This window comes from Saccoglossus kowalevskii, chromosome 15 (assembly GCF_978046115.1).
Source record: "Saccoglossus kowalevskii chromosome 15, keSacKowa6.1, whole genome shotgun sequence".
Classification (NCBI taxonomy): domain Eukaryota; kingdom Metazoa; phylum Hemichordata; class Enteropneusta; family Harrimaniidae; genus Saccoglossus; species Saccoglossus kowalevskii.
In genome coordinates, this window is record NC_140655.1 from 32292114 (window position 1) to 32308282 (window position 16169).

The following is a 16169-nucleotide window of genomic DNA, read 5'->3' on the forward strand; positions in this document are numbered from 1 at the left end:
TGATTATCAAACCCAGACGAAGGATTAACCAATTCTGTTTTCGTCATTGAAATCATAAAACCATACAGTACTGTACATATAGTAGTTTTTTTCTTTTTTTTAGCAGTGTGTATAAATTCTACTGTATTTTGTCTACTACAGTATAAGCGCGTACTATAAACGTTTTAATTATTCAATTTATTTTAATTTCACTATTTTATCTACATACATGTAGAATAACAATAAAACTTGTTGTTTACATTGTATCTGCCAAGTTTGTGAAATTAAAACACAGTGAAATGGCTAAAATTGCTCAAAATAGTTATTAAATGTCAGTGAAAATAGATAGGTGTATTTCTATAGGAAAAAAATTATGCAGGAGGCAACAGCAGCTAAGAGGGTGTTTTTTTTTCGATTGCAAACATAAAGTCTGTAAATGATGTACATGTACTAGATCACTTTTACTTTATTTGTGACAAGACATACTACCACATCAAGTTATTGAGCCAAGCATAGGCTTGAATCTATCTATATGGTTCAATCGCACCATCATTTCTAATCATGAATGTTCCATATTTAAAACTGTCATCGTTTGAAGACTATCCAGAAATCAACAGAGAAAAAATCAACTCCAACAGTGTGATGTCTGTGTAGCTCTGTATGTATACATTAACAGTCTGTGTTGTGTCCTGATGTGATGTCAGAATGTACTCATAAATATGCAAGTACTTGTGTACTGCACCAAACTGGCAATATAAAAAATATCTTTTAGAGTCCAACAGGAGTTCAAATTTGTATTACATGTGCGAGACATTTCACAGGCACTTGCTTTAAGGACCTCAGTGAGATGTTCACTATGACTCCTTGTCATAAGAACCCCATTCACATTTTCACTGTGGCTCCCAGGTCTTGGGGACCTCAATGTAATGTTCCCTATAACTCCAAGGTATTAAGAATGAAACTTTAAAGACCGAACGTTTTTCCTCTAACTGATACCATAACAGATTTCTTTAGGAATGACAATAGTAACTGTTTTCATCCACTTATTTCAGCAGAAAGTTGCAGTATACGTACATTACATCTTTTATTTTTAATTTTATCTTATAGTCTAGCTACTGTATTTTTTCTTATGATTTGTATTTTATTTACCATACTGCACCCTCTAATGGCATAGTAGTGTAATAAAGTTATTATTATTATTTATTATTATTATTATTAAAATGTTTTACAGCATATCTTACTTTGAAGTTGAAATGCCAGTAAAAAGAACTGGGTTTCCAATGTTTGCGATCACCCAAAACATATTTTGTTTGTACCTTAGATAAAGCACCATGCATCCAATGAAGTGGAGACAGCTCAACTTGTTGGTCACACTACATTTAACTCTCCAGGGCAGAATTCAAAAAATATGTATGACCACCTGTTCACTAGATTAAGGATTAACGGACACATTATGTAAATTTAGGATTATCTAGCATAAAAACAGACACACGTTAAACCACCTATAAAGTCTATCTTATTTTCAGCCATTGTTTAGAACTAAAAAACTACCAAGGCAAAAACAATTTGCAAACACAGGGACACGACTCACTGCATTCCACACAGGGGGTGATACTAAATGACGGTAAAAGTTATTGTTATTGAGCGTAAAGTGTAAATAACAATACAACAATAGTTTAACAGAAGACCAATGCCAAGTACATGTAGTCCAGGTTGCGATATAGTAGTAACTATTATTGCCACATCAGTGAACTGAGGAAAAACCAGATATACATGTACAACCATGTGAAAGTACAGAATATTTAGAGTGTAACTTGTCTGAATCTAGTAACAACATTTTGTCATGATAGGTGTTCATTATATAGAGGTACATATATTTTATACAATATTAAGGCTGTGTTCATTGTAAACAGATATTACTTTGGGTTCAACTAAGTCAGGTTTCTGGTTTACTCAGGACTTAGTTCAGGCAAGTTTCCACATTACACAGGTTTTCAGTTTACACAGGGTTTGGTTCAGATAGGTTTTCAGTTTACAGAGGGTTTAGTTTAGACAAGTTCCAATTTACATAGGGTTTGGTTGAGACAGGTTTTCAGTTTACAGACAGTTTGGTTTTAGACAGGTTTTCAGTTTACAGAGGGTTTGGTTTAGACAGGTTTTCAGTTTACAGACGGTTTGGTTTTAGACAGGTTTCCAGTTTACACAAGGTTTGGTTTAGACAGGTTTCCAGTATACACAGGGTTAGATTTAGACAGGTTTCCAGTTTACAAAGGGTTTGGTTTAGACAGGTTTCCAGTTTACAAAGGGTTTGGTTTAGACAGGTTACCAGTATACACAGGGTTTGGTTTAGACAGGTTACCAGTATACACAGGGTTTGGTTTAGACACGTTTCCAGTTTAAACAGGGTTTGGTATAGACAGGTTTCCAGTTTACACATGGTTAGATTTAGACAGGTTTCCAGCTCACACATGGTTTGGTATAGACAGGTTTCCAGTTTATACAGGGGTTGATTTTCCCAGGTTTCCAGTTCACATAGGATTTGGGTTTCGACAGGTTGCCATGCAGTTCACATAGGGTTTGGTTTAGAATGTTTAAAGGTTATGCAGGTTTTGATTTGAAGAGGTTCTCAGTTTACACAGGGTTTGGTTTTCACAGGTGTTCAGTTCACATACACATGTAGGGTTTGGTTTAGACAGGTTTAAAAGTTATGCAGGTTTCGATTTAGAGAGGTTTCTGGCTGATTTGATTGTGGATCTGCTACATGTACTATGTTATTATGAAGATACATCAAAGTATGCATGAAAACAGTACAACGAGAGTATCGACCAACACGCAGCGGAGGTCGATGTGACAGCGTGCTGTCTATTATACGTCTTTTCCTCCCAAGGATATATCATGGGAATGCTGAAATATAAAAAGAACAGAATCACCAAACTTCTTTGTGTGGAGTCCGGTCAAACCCCGATGGCAGCCATTTTTGTTTTTATTATTAGAGGACACTTACGCACATAATCGCATTTCCTAATATGGTAGGATGAAAATACTCTGTAAAATACCTCAAAATTACAGTACGCTGTAACTTATGGCATTACGGTGACAGATATGTATAATAATAGTAGTTATTACACTAGCACCATGTTTTTTTTTGAAAAAACTATGGTATTTATGAAATCCACATGTAGATGCATGCAGCAATTTTTCACTTTGGAAAATGGATAGTACAGTGCTGAACCAGGGTGATACATGTGCATGTTTTTTGCATTGCCTTCTGACATAGTGATCTCTGTCAAACATTGGACACTGACACAAGATCTCACAAAGTGATTAACTTACACAGGGTTTATAGTTTAATCATTCTATAAGAATTATAAGTATTGTATTTAATTTCGCAAATGTCAAATATTTGCGAGACGAGAAAACCATGACTATTTTGCAGCAATGACTAATATATTTGAGATTTTGAGACAGTTTGTCAAAAGAACTTTCCTAAAATTGGATTAAAAAGCTCAAATTCTCAAATCACAGATAAGTAACTTAATATAGTAACTTAATACTACAAATGAAGTTACATTTAACATTACTACATTTTCATTATAAATTACCAGTGTGCAAACTGGTCTTGTTTCAGTTTACATTAAAAAAATATCCTTATTAACCTGCAAACCCCTGAATTGTTGTCTACGTAAATAAAATACATGTACAAATTTATTGTCTCATGATCTCTTTACCAAGATGCTGCCACTTCAGTAATTTTCTCATTTGAAAGCCAATAACCTCAAATACCAAGCGTGAATGGTTGAGATACTAAAATTAGCGAACTATGAAAATACTTAAACTCTGAAAGTAATAGTAGTCTACTCAAAAGTAAAAATACCCAGAATGCAACTCGATGGAAAGATGATGTGTATGCTGACGGCAAAAATGGTTTAACACTAAAACATATTATAAATTCAGAAAATTTAGAAAAATAACGTAATTTTGGCAATTTTCAAATGTTTATATTGGTAACAATATTTTGGCATGTCAAAAGTTGCATATAGGCATTATTACTATTAATGTCGAATGTCAAAGCACATATTAGTATATGGAGAAATAATGACATTTTGTTTAATATTGGCAGCTCAACAAGGAACAAAAGACTGGTGCACAAGGGTGCAAATTTATTGTTTTCTCATCTCTATTATATAAAAAATATTTTTTAGTTTTTCTTTATTGTTTGCTAAATGTTGGGGTGATAACCACTGATAAGGTTTTTATTTCTTTTTCTTGCATAAAATCACATGTTAGCAGAAATCTATATACATAGAAATATTCGACATGTGCCGAGATCTCTTGAACGTAGCATAATACCTGTATAAACTTATAGACATCATGTAAACATGCTTTATAAGCCATCAAAAGTTCTGGCCTTTTCACATTCACTTATAAAGGGGGAACTTTTCATTAAAACATTTTAATAATTTTTGTAGTTACTTTAATTAACAGGAAAAATACAACTGGTAGTACATGAAAACACTTGCAATTAAAAGAAAGATGGCTGCTGGAGCAAAAGGGGTCAATGACCTACATATATAAGAACAATGTTACAGGATGGTTTTATTGATTATCTACAATCATATTGGATAGCTTTGAAAATATTTAGATGAGAAGTAATATAAACTAAGGCAATCGTTACTGATACTCTAATAACATTTTATTTAGCATTTTTAAAAGAGGGATTGACCGACAGAATATTTTGTTTTTTTAATTTAAACAAGTGAACATACATTTGGCATAGCATCATAAATAGTATCAATCTAATACACAAACAACACATGTATACGAGTAGATCTATATATAGTTAAAATATTTCATATGTTACAACTATACATTCCTGACAAATGATGTATTACAGGTCACTTCATTTTAAATGTCAGGGTTGGGGTGGGGTGGGGTGGGTATGAGGGATGTGAGTGAATGATTGAGACCTGTGTTACACATGTACAAGTTTGTTCTCTGTTAGCTTCGTGATCAAAATAAGATGTTGAATGAATACAGTTTTGTTTATAAATAATTCTTAAAAAAACAAGGTTTTGTGATCTCTACTTTAAACATGTTTTTGCTGTTATTTTTTGTTTATTTTGCACTTCATAGTGCGTTTAAAGTTATGGTATAGCGGTTCAGTGATGTACGTGAGATTGGTCTATTAAAAAAGTTTGTTATTGTTAAAGCGAGAGAGTCATCACCTGCACATGCGCGGGAATTAAGTCCCAAGTGACAATAACAACACATGCTAAGAACGCAAAGGTTCATGGGTAGAAGCATGTTTGTAAACAATGACACGCTATGGCCGTCTGACGCATGCTCAGGTGACGACTCCCCTGCTTAAACAGGTTTTAAAATATATTGTACATTTCAATAATGAACACCTTTACTGGAACAGTGAATTTAGCTTGTCTCCTGCTTGTAACAAACCCAATGTACGTAATACATATGTATGTGCTTCATTAACACTTTACCATGACAAACTAATTGTACATCTCCGAAAAAGTTTGTTAAAACAAGGTTACAGTGTATTTGAGTCAATATCCAAATGAGGATACAAATATTGCTGTGCAAATGTGTTTGGTTTGTGTAAATGTGTTTAGTTGGAACATGGAGCCACAGTCACTCTGCTAGTTAGAGTGACTGTGATGGAGCTGATCTATTTTTAGCTCTATATTGGAACCAGTTGGCATATTCCAAGTTTAACAGCACAGATTTTTAAACCCCCTTACGGCTCTATGTTTATTTTCTGTAAGGTTTCTATCCTATATTAATTACTTATTATCCACCCAACACATACCGATTGTCTCTATGCATACCCTGGGTGCATACCACAGCGTCAGATGGGGTTACTGGCCTGATTCTACTACAAACTGTACCAGTGACCTGAGTAGGGTGAGATAGAGTTTAGCATTCCAGTTACTATAACTTAATGACCCCCAAGAGGATACTACTGATAAGGCCAGAATACTGTTTTAAGTGTGAATTTGTCAACACCATATGGGAAGTTTAAACACAGGGTGGTTCTTACTGGGAAATTTAGGAGTTGTAATAAATGTGCCAGATAACTATGATAAGGATCCCATAAACTTGCTTCACATTGTAAGTTTTTTACAAACAGCATACCACCAGAACTAGGATATTGTGCACAATTCCACTGACCCGTAGATAAGCAGTGTTCCAACTGACGATTTAATTTTGTTTTTTGCGTACATTTTCAAACAAGTAATAGTTAGTTAGGTCAGGTAGGTTGGGTCTAGATCATGTAAAATATCATAACATACATACTTTATAAACTTGTTTATAATGCATGTGCAGTTCATCTCTTTTTAGCTCCATGCTGGAACCAATCAGCATATTTTGAGTTTAACTATGTAAACAGGTCAATAAAACAACCTGAATTGCCTGCAATTTGACATAAATTAGGAGTTCTGGTACCTACTCTTAAATGAACTCACTGGTTATAGATCAAATGTGAACAAATCTACTGTGGTTTCAGATGCCAACACTCTTCCCAATCATGGAACTTCATGCTCTCAACCTATGGGGTTTAAACCCTGCCATATTCAATCCCTTTATTTGCATAGCTATAATATGTTTACACCTGATTTTAAGATTACATATATGATACGTTTATTGACACAACACTGATTTCACTGATTTTTGACAAGTTGAATGTAAAATATAGGAAAAAGGTATATTCGCTAATTAATTCCAAGCGAAAATAAAGTATTCCACAGTAGTTCTGAATATAAAAGTAAACTCCCCAAATGAACGATGAATACAATGGTGTTTTGGACACTTTGCCCACGCTAAGGGTCAAGACCCGGTCTTAAAAATGGGTTAGATTTAGCTCGTATTTAGCGATTCATAGCCTTTGATAAGTGTTCGTGCATGTTTTCTTAGAACATGCTGATGTTTTTGACCTCTTAGCCTGAGCTAAGGAGCTGCGTGTGAACATGATTAGGGAAAACAAATTTGTTTGTATATGCGTACATGTATATCATGAGCAGATTTTGTGCGTGTTTTTATAACTCGTAATTATGATTTAAAACTACCGGTAGATAGGTTTTTATAACTCGCATTTATGATTTAAAACTACCGGTAGATACATAATACACTCAAAAGAGGGGGAGGGGCTTTTTCTGCTAAAATATGGAAGTAACACTATATATTTATATACATATTTATCCATTTGCTTTAATTTCTTTATTAAATTACAAACCAAAGTTCATAATTTTCCAATACTACAGATTTCAATCAAAACTTTCGAATAATTTTAAAAAAAATGGTGGTGATCTGTGAGGCAAAAAACTGTATAGAATACAATTTTACAAGCACTGGCTTATACTGAGAACCAATATACCGGTACTGGTCTGTGAGACAAGAACATTCCCGAGATTTATAGAATACAACTTTACAAGCACTGGCTTATGCTGAGAACCAATATACCGGTACTGGTCTGTGAGACAAGAACATTCCCGAGATTTATAGAATACAACTTTACAAGCACTGGCTTATGCTGAGAACCAATATACCGGTACTGGTCTGTGAGACAAGAACATTCCCGAGATTTATAGAATACAACTTTACAAGCACTGGCTTATGCTGAGAACCAATATACCGGTACTGGTCTGTGAGACAAGAACATTCCCGAGATTTATAGAATACAACTTTACAAGCACTGGCTTATACTGAGAACCAATATACCGGTACTGGTCTGTGAGGCAAGAACATTCCCGAGATTTATAGAATACAACTTTACAAGCACTGGCTTATGCTGAGAACCAATATACCGGTACTGGTCTGTGAGGCAAGAACATTCCCGAGATTTATAGAATACAACTTTACAAGCACTGGATATACTGAGAACCAATATACCGGTACTGGTCTGTGAGACAAGAACATTCCCGAGATTTATAGAATACAACTTTACAAGCACTGGCTTATACTGAGAACCAATATACCGGTACTGGTCTGTGAGGCAAGAACATTCCCGAGATTTATAGAATACAACTTTACAAGCACTGGCTTATGCTGAGAACCAATATACCGGTACTGGTCTGTGAGGCAAGAACATTCCCGAGATTTATAGAATACAACTTTACAAGCACTGGCTTATGCTGAGAACCAATATACCGGTACTGGTCTGTGAGGCAAGAACATTCCCGAGATTTATAGAATACAACTTTACAAGCACTGGATATACTGAGAACCAATATACCGGTACTGGTCTGTGAGACAAGAACATTCCTGAGATTTATAGAATACAACTTTACAAGCACTGGCTTATGCTGAGAATCAATATACCGGTACTGGTCTGTGAGACAAGAACATTCCTGAGATTTATAGAATACAACTTTACAAGCACTGGCTTATGCTGAGAACCAATATACCGGTACTGGTCTGTGAGACAAGAACATTCCCGAGATTTATAGAATACAACTTTACAAGCACTGGCTTATGCTGAGAATCAATATACCGGTACTGGTCTGTGAGGCAAGAACATTTCTGAGATTTATAGAATACAACTTTACAAGCACTGGCTTATGCTGAGAATCAATATACCGGTACTGGTCTGTGAGACAAGAACATTCCCGAGATTTATAGAATACAACTTTACAAGCACTGGCTTATACTGAGAACCAATATACCGGTACTGGTCTGTGAGGCAAGAACATTTCTGAGATTTATAGAATACAACTTTACAAGCACTGGCTTATACTGAGAACCAATATACCGGTACTGGTCTGTGAGGCAAGAACATTCCCGAGATTTATAGAATACAACTTTACAAGCACTGGCTTATACTGAGAACCAATATACCGGTACTGGTCTGTGAGGCAAGAACATTCCCGAGATTTATAGAATACAACTTTACAAGCACTGGCTTATACTGAGAACCAATATACCGGTACTGGTCTGTGAGGCAAGAACATTTCTGAGATTTATAGAATACAACTTTACAAGCACTGGCTTATACTGAGAACCAATATACCGGTACTGGTCTGTGAGGCAAGAACATTCCCGAGATTTATAGAATACAACTTTACAAGCACTGGCTTATACTGAGAACCAATATACCGGTACTGGTCTGTGAGGCAAGAACATTTCTGAGATTTATAGAATACAACTTTACAAGCACTGGCTTATACTGAGAACCAATATACCGGTACTGGTCTGTGAGGCAAGAACATTCCCGAGATTTATAGAATACAACTTTACAAGCACTGGCTTATACTGAGAACCAATATACCGGTACTGGTCTGTGAGGCAAGAACATTCCCGAGATTTATAGAATACAACTTTACAAGCACTGGCTTATGCTGAGAATCAATATACCGGTACTGGTCTGTGAGACAAGAACATTTCTGAGATTTATAGAATACAACTTTACAAGCACTGGCTTATGCTGAGAACCAATATACCGGTACTGGTCTGTGAGGCAAGAACATTCCCGAGATTTATAGAATACAACTTTACAAGCACTGGCTTATACTGAGAACCAATATACCGGTACTGGTCTGTGAGACAAGAACATTCCCGAGATTTATAGAATACAACTTTACAAGCACTGGCTTATACTGAGAACCAATATACCGGTACTGGTCTGTGAGACAAGAACATTCCCGAGATTTATAGAATACAACTTTACAAGCACTGGCTTATGCTGAGAACCAATATACCGGTACTGGTCTGTGAGGCAAGAACATTCCCGAGATTTATAGAATACAACTTTACAAGCACTGGCTTATGCTGAGAACCAATATACCGGTACTGGTCTGTGAGGCAAGAACATTCCCGAGATTTATAGAATACAACTTTACAAGCACTGGCTTATGCTGAGAACCAATATACCGGTACTGGTCTGTGAGACAAGAACATTCCCGAGATTTATAGAATACAACTTTACAAGCACTGGCTTATGCTGAGAACCAATATACCGGTACTGGTCTGTGAGACAAGAACATTCCCGAGATTTATAGAATACAACTTTACAAGAACTGGCTTATGCTGAGAACCAATATACCGGTACTGGTCTGTGAGGCAAGAACATTCCCGAGATTTATAGAATACAACTTTACAAGAACTGGCTTATGCTGAGAATCAATATACCGGTACTGGTCTGTGAGACAAGAACATTCCCGAGATTTATAGAATACAACTTTACAAGAACTGGCTTATGCTGAGAACCAATATACCGGTACTGGTCTGTGAGACAAGAACATTCCCGAGATTTATAGAATACAACTTTACAAGAACTGGCTTATGCTGAGAATCAATATACCGGTACTGGTCTGTGAGACAAGAACATTCCCGAGATTTATAGAATACAACTTTACAAGAACTGGCTTATACTGAGAACCAATATACCGGTACTGGTCTGTGAGACAAGAACATTCCCGAGATTTATAGAATACAACTTTACAAGAACTGGCTTATGCTGAGAACCAATATACCGGTACTGGTCTGTGAGGCAAGAACATTCCCGAGATTTATAGAATACAACTTTACAAGCACTGGCTTATACTGAGAACCAATATACCGGTACTGGTCTGTGAGGCAAGAACATTCCCGAGATTTATAGAATACAACTTTACAAGCACTGGCTTATACTGAGAACCAATATACCGGTACTGGTCTGTGAGACAAGAACATTCCCGAGATTTATAGAATACAACTTTACAAGCACTGGCTTATGCTGAGAATCAATATACCGGTACTGGTCTGTGAGGCAAGAACATTTCTGAGATTTATAGAATACAACTTTACAAGCACTGGCTTATGCTGAGAACCAATATACCGGTACTGGTCTGTGAGGCAAGAACATTCCCGAGATTTATAGAATACAACTTTACAAGCACTGGCTTATACTGAGAACCAATATACCGGTACTGGTCTGTGAGGCAAGAACATTCCCGAGATTTATAGAATACAACTTTACAAGCACTGGCTTATGCTGAGAACCAATATACCGGTACTGGTCTGTGAGGCAAGAACATTCCCGAGATTTATAGAATACAACTTTACAAGCACTGGCTTATGCTGAGAACCAATATACCGGTACTGGTCTGTGAGACAAGAACATTCCCGAGATTTATAGAATACAACTTTACAAGCACTGGCTTATGCTGAGAACCAAATACCAGTAGCTACAAGGAATTTAATTATTACAATCATTAAACAAAAATGGAAAAAAGTTTAGATAGAACCAACCAATTTTAAATACTGTAATATACTTTATTTTAGCTAGAATTATTTTCACAAAAAAGGCTTTTTTGCACTGATTTGATGAGTTGAATGTGAAATATAGGAAAAAAGTATATTCGTTGGATTTTATTTCCACTGAATCATCCCTTTAGTAAAATAGCGAAAATAAATTCCAAGCGGAAATATTTTAGTATTTTATAGTAGTTACACTTTTGCATCATCATGTATGGTATGTTGAAATTACACAGAGACAAAGCTTAGTGTCATGTTCAATGGACAATCCAACTTGACACCTCCTGGTAAAATAAAGTAGATAAAATTGTATTCTCTCATTACAAATCCCTGGAGAACATCAATTAGAGTAGAGATATATGTTAAACACTGGCACTTAAAATTTAACAGAAATAATGAGAGTCTATAAATCATTACTGCCTGAAGGAATGTAACTGTTTGACTCAATGTAGTAAACATGTGAGGCACTGTAACAGCTGCTATATGAACATACATACTTGACTCTCAATGTAGTAAACATGTGAGGCACTGTAACAGCTGCTATATGAACATACATACTTGACTCTAAATGTAGTAAACATGTGAGGCACTGTAACAGCTATTATATGAACATACAGACTTGACTCAATGTAGTAAACATGTGAGGCACTGTAACAGCTATAAGAACATACAGACTTGACTCAGTGTAGTAAACATGTGAGGCACTGTAACAGCTATAAGAACATACAGACTTGACTCAATGTAGTAAACATGTGAGGCACTGTAACAGCTATAAGAACATACAGACTTGACTCAATGTAGTAAACATGTGAGGCACTGTAACAGCTATAAGAACATACAGACTTAACTCAGTGTAGTAAACATGTGAGGCACTGTAACAGCTATATGAACATACAGACTTAACGCAGTGTAGTAAACATGTGAGGCACTGTAACAGCTATAAGAACATACAGACTTGACTCAATGTAGTAAACATGTGAGGCACTGTAACAGCTATAAGAACATACAGACTTGACTCAGTGTAGTAAACATGTGAGGCACTGTAACAGCTATAAGAACATACAGACTTGACTCAATGTAGTAAACATGTGAGGCACTGTAACAGCTATAAGAACATACAGACTTAACTCAATGTAGTAAACATGTGAGGCACTGTAACAGCTACATTGTATAAGAACATACAGACTTGACTCAATGTAGTAAACATGTGAGGCACTGTAACAGCTATAAGAACATATACTTGACTCAATGTAGTAAACATGTGAGGCACTGTAACAGCTATATGAACATACAGACTTAACTCAATGTAGTAAACATGTGAGGCACTGTAACAGCTATAAGAACATATACTTGACTCAATGTAGTAAACATGTGAGGCACTGTAACAGCTATATGAACATACAGACTTAACTCAATGTAGTAAACATGTGAGGCACTGTAACAGCTATAAGAACATACAGACTTAACTCAATGTAGTAAACATGTGAGGCACTGTAACAGCTATAAGAACATACAAACTTGACTCAATGTAGTAAACATGTGAGGCACTGTAACAGCTATAAGAACATATACTTGACTCAATGTAGTAAACATGTGAGGCACTGTAACAGCTATATGAACATAGAGACTTAACTCAATGTAGTAAACATGTGAGGCACTGTAACAGCTATAAGAACATATACTTGACTCAATGTAGTAAACATGTGAGGCACTGTAACAGCTATAAGAACATACAGACTTAACTCAATGTAGTAAACATGTGAGGCACTGTAACAGCTATATGAACATACAGACTTAACTCAATGTAGTAAACATGTGAGGCACTGTAACAGCTATAAGAACATATACTTGACTCAATGTAGTAAACATGTGAGGCACTGTAACAGCTATAAGAACATACAGACTTAACTCAATGTAGTAAACATGTGAGGCACTGTAACAGCTATATGAACATACAGACTTGACTCAATGTAGTAAACATGTGAGGCACTGTAACAGCTATATGAACATACAGACTTGACTCAATGTAGTAAACATGTGAGGCACTGTAACAGCTATAAGAACATACAGACTTGACTCAATGTAGTAAACATGTGAGGCACTGTAACAGCTATAAGAACATACAGACTTAACTCAATGTAGTAAACATGTGAGGCACTGTAACAGCTATAAGAACATACAGACTTGACTCAATGTAGTAAACATGTGAGGCACTGTAACAGCTATATGAACATACAGACTTGACTCAATGTAGTAAACATGTGAGGCACTGTAACAGCTATAAGAACATACAGACTTGACTCAATGTAGTAAACATGTGAGGCACTGTAACAGCTATAAGAACATACAGACTTAACTCAATGTAGTAAACATGTGAGGCACTGTAACAGCTATAAGAACATACAGACTTGACTCAATGTAGTAAACATGTGAGGCACTGTAACAGCTATATGAACATAGAGACTTAACGCAGTGTAGTAAACATGTGAGGCACCGTAACAGCTATAAGAACATACAGACTTGACTCAATGTAGTAAACATGTGAGGCACTGTAACAGCTATAAGAACATACAGACTTGACTCAATGTAGTAAACATGTGAGGCACTGTAACAGCTATAAGAACATACAGACTTAACTCAATGTAGTAAACATGTGAGGCACTGTAACAGCTATAAGAACATACAGACTTGACTCAATGTAGTAAACATGTGAGGCACTGTAACAGCTATAAGAACATACAGACTTGACTCAGTGTAGTAAACATGTAAGGCACTGTAACAGCTATAAGAACATACAGACTTGACTCAATGTAGTAAACATGTGAGGCACTGTAACAGCTATAAGAACATACAGACTTGACTCAATGTAGTAAACATGTGAGGCACTGTAACAGCTATAAGAACATACAGACTTGACTCAGTGTAGTAAACATGTAAGGCACTGTAACAGCTATAAGAACATACAGACTTGACTCAGTGTAGTAAACATGTGAGGCACTGTAACAGCTATAAGAACATACAGACTTGACTCAATGTAGTAAACATGTGAGGCACTGTAACAGCTATAAGAACATACAGACTTAACTCAATGTAGTAAACATGTGAGGCACTGTAACAGCTATAAGAACATACAGACTTGACTCAATGTAGTAAACATGTGAGGCACTGTAACAGCTATAAGAACATACAGACTTGACTCAGTGTAGTAAACATGTAAGGCACTGTAACAGCTATAAGAACATACAGACTTGACTCAGTGTAGTAAACATGTGAGGCACTGTAACAGCTATAAGAACATACAGACTTGACTCAATGTAGTAAACATGTGAGGCACTGTAACAGCTATAAGAACATACAGACTTAACTCAATGTAGTAAACATGTGAGGCACTGTAACAGCTATAAGAACATACAGACTTGACTCAATGTAGTAAACATGTGAGGCACTGTAACAGCTATAAGAACATACAGACTTGACTCAATGTAGTAAACATGTGAGGCACTGCAACAGCTATAAGAACATAGAGACTTGACTCAATGTAGTAAACATGTGAGGCACTGTAACAGCTATATTATATAACACTATCCCTATGGCTATTTCCAATTTAAATTGGTGACATTGTAAATTAAAAAAAGCAGCTTCTCAGCTGAGATAGCTCTGCTGTTAGCAATGCACATTGCAATTAAAGAACTGAAGATATTAGAAAATGTACAAATCTGAGAAAGATCTATCTGAAGTACCTACATTTATAAAAGCAAAGACTTGCGGTTTCAACAAGAAGTTGAAAATATTACTTTTTATCAAAAATGACAACAATATTCATCAAAAGATATCATCACGAAATGAACAAATCTAAGAGAGGTCTGCCCAAGAATAAGAATTGTAGTTTTCAAGAAGTAGTCGAAAAAGTTAAAAATTGACACGGACAACGATGGAGAACAATCACTCATATGATAAGCTCCACTCGACAAAGTCAACATAAGAGCTAAAAAAACAAATTTACTACCCTAAATTTTTCAAAAAACTATACAGTTTTCGCTTTGTTAGTACAAGTAGTGTAAATGACATGTGTGTGTATGATCAAACTAATTATCGTAAGTCATATTAGACATAAATATTTCTTCACAATCTCAATCGGTTTACGAATTATGGCCTTTTGAAAGTGGGAACCTTCAGAATAGATATTAGTAGCTCTGATATGGTATATCAATTATGATAACGTTATACATGCAATAATTATTCTACCTTTATTTATTGGGCCACATATTTCTAGATTAAGTCTCTCCATAATCCTGAACACTTTCGCAGTGTACATTTCATGCATGCATCTTCATCAGGAATTTCAATACTTGACAGATTAGCTTCAAACGACCTTAGAGTGAATACAGAATGGATAAAGTCAAATACATGTAAGCCTTCAGAATAAGTCCTGTGTAGACAATACGGGTTGTTTAAGGACAGACGACAAGCTGACACATGATATGGGAGATTTTCACAGAATACATCAGTCATGAGGAGCTAAACCTTTCAGGGTAATGCACCAAATGGAACTACCATAATGCCTCTATTTATAAGCGAATATGGTTTAAAGCTGAAAACTACCTTGTTGATATCACTAATGTTCAGTTACGTATGACCTGTACTAGATTTAGAGTTAGTAATCATTGTCTTAAAATTGAAACTGGCAGACACAAACAGATTGCAGTTAATTCTAGAACACATAACCAATGTACACAAAACAAAATTGAAGATGAGAAACACTTTGTTGTGACTCGCCCGGCATACAAGGCACATACAAACTGCTAGGCAGAATTTAACAAAGCAGAAATTCATATTTTACAACCAGTAGTGAGAGTGATAAATTTATTTCAATTATGAGAAACAAACATAGACATTAATAAACATATTAAATAATAAAAACGATCACATAATTAAAGACATTT

At 35.7% G+C, this 16169-nt stretch overlaps 1 protein-coding gene across 2 annotated transcripts in view; it reads right to left on the minus strand.

Annotated features, from left to right (window-relative positions):
* The window catches only part of LOC102802319 (zinc finger matrin-type protein 3-like), a 103800-nt gene that overhangs the window by 56835 nt on the left and 30796 nt on the right, over nucleotides 1–16169 (minus strand). The gene's annotated exons all lie outside the window — the stretch shown is intronic.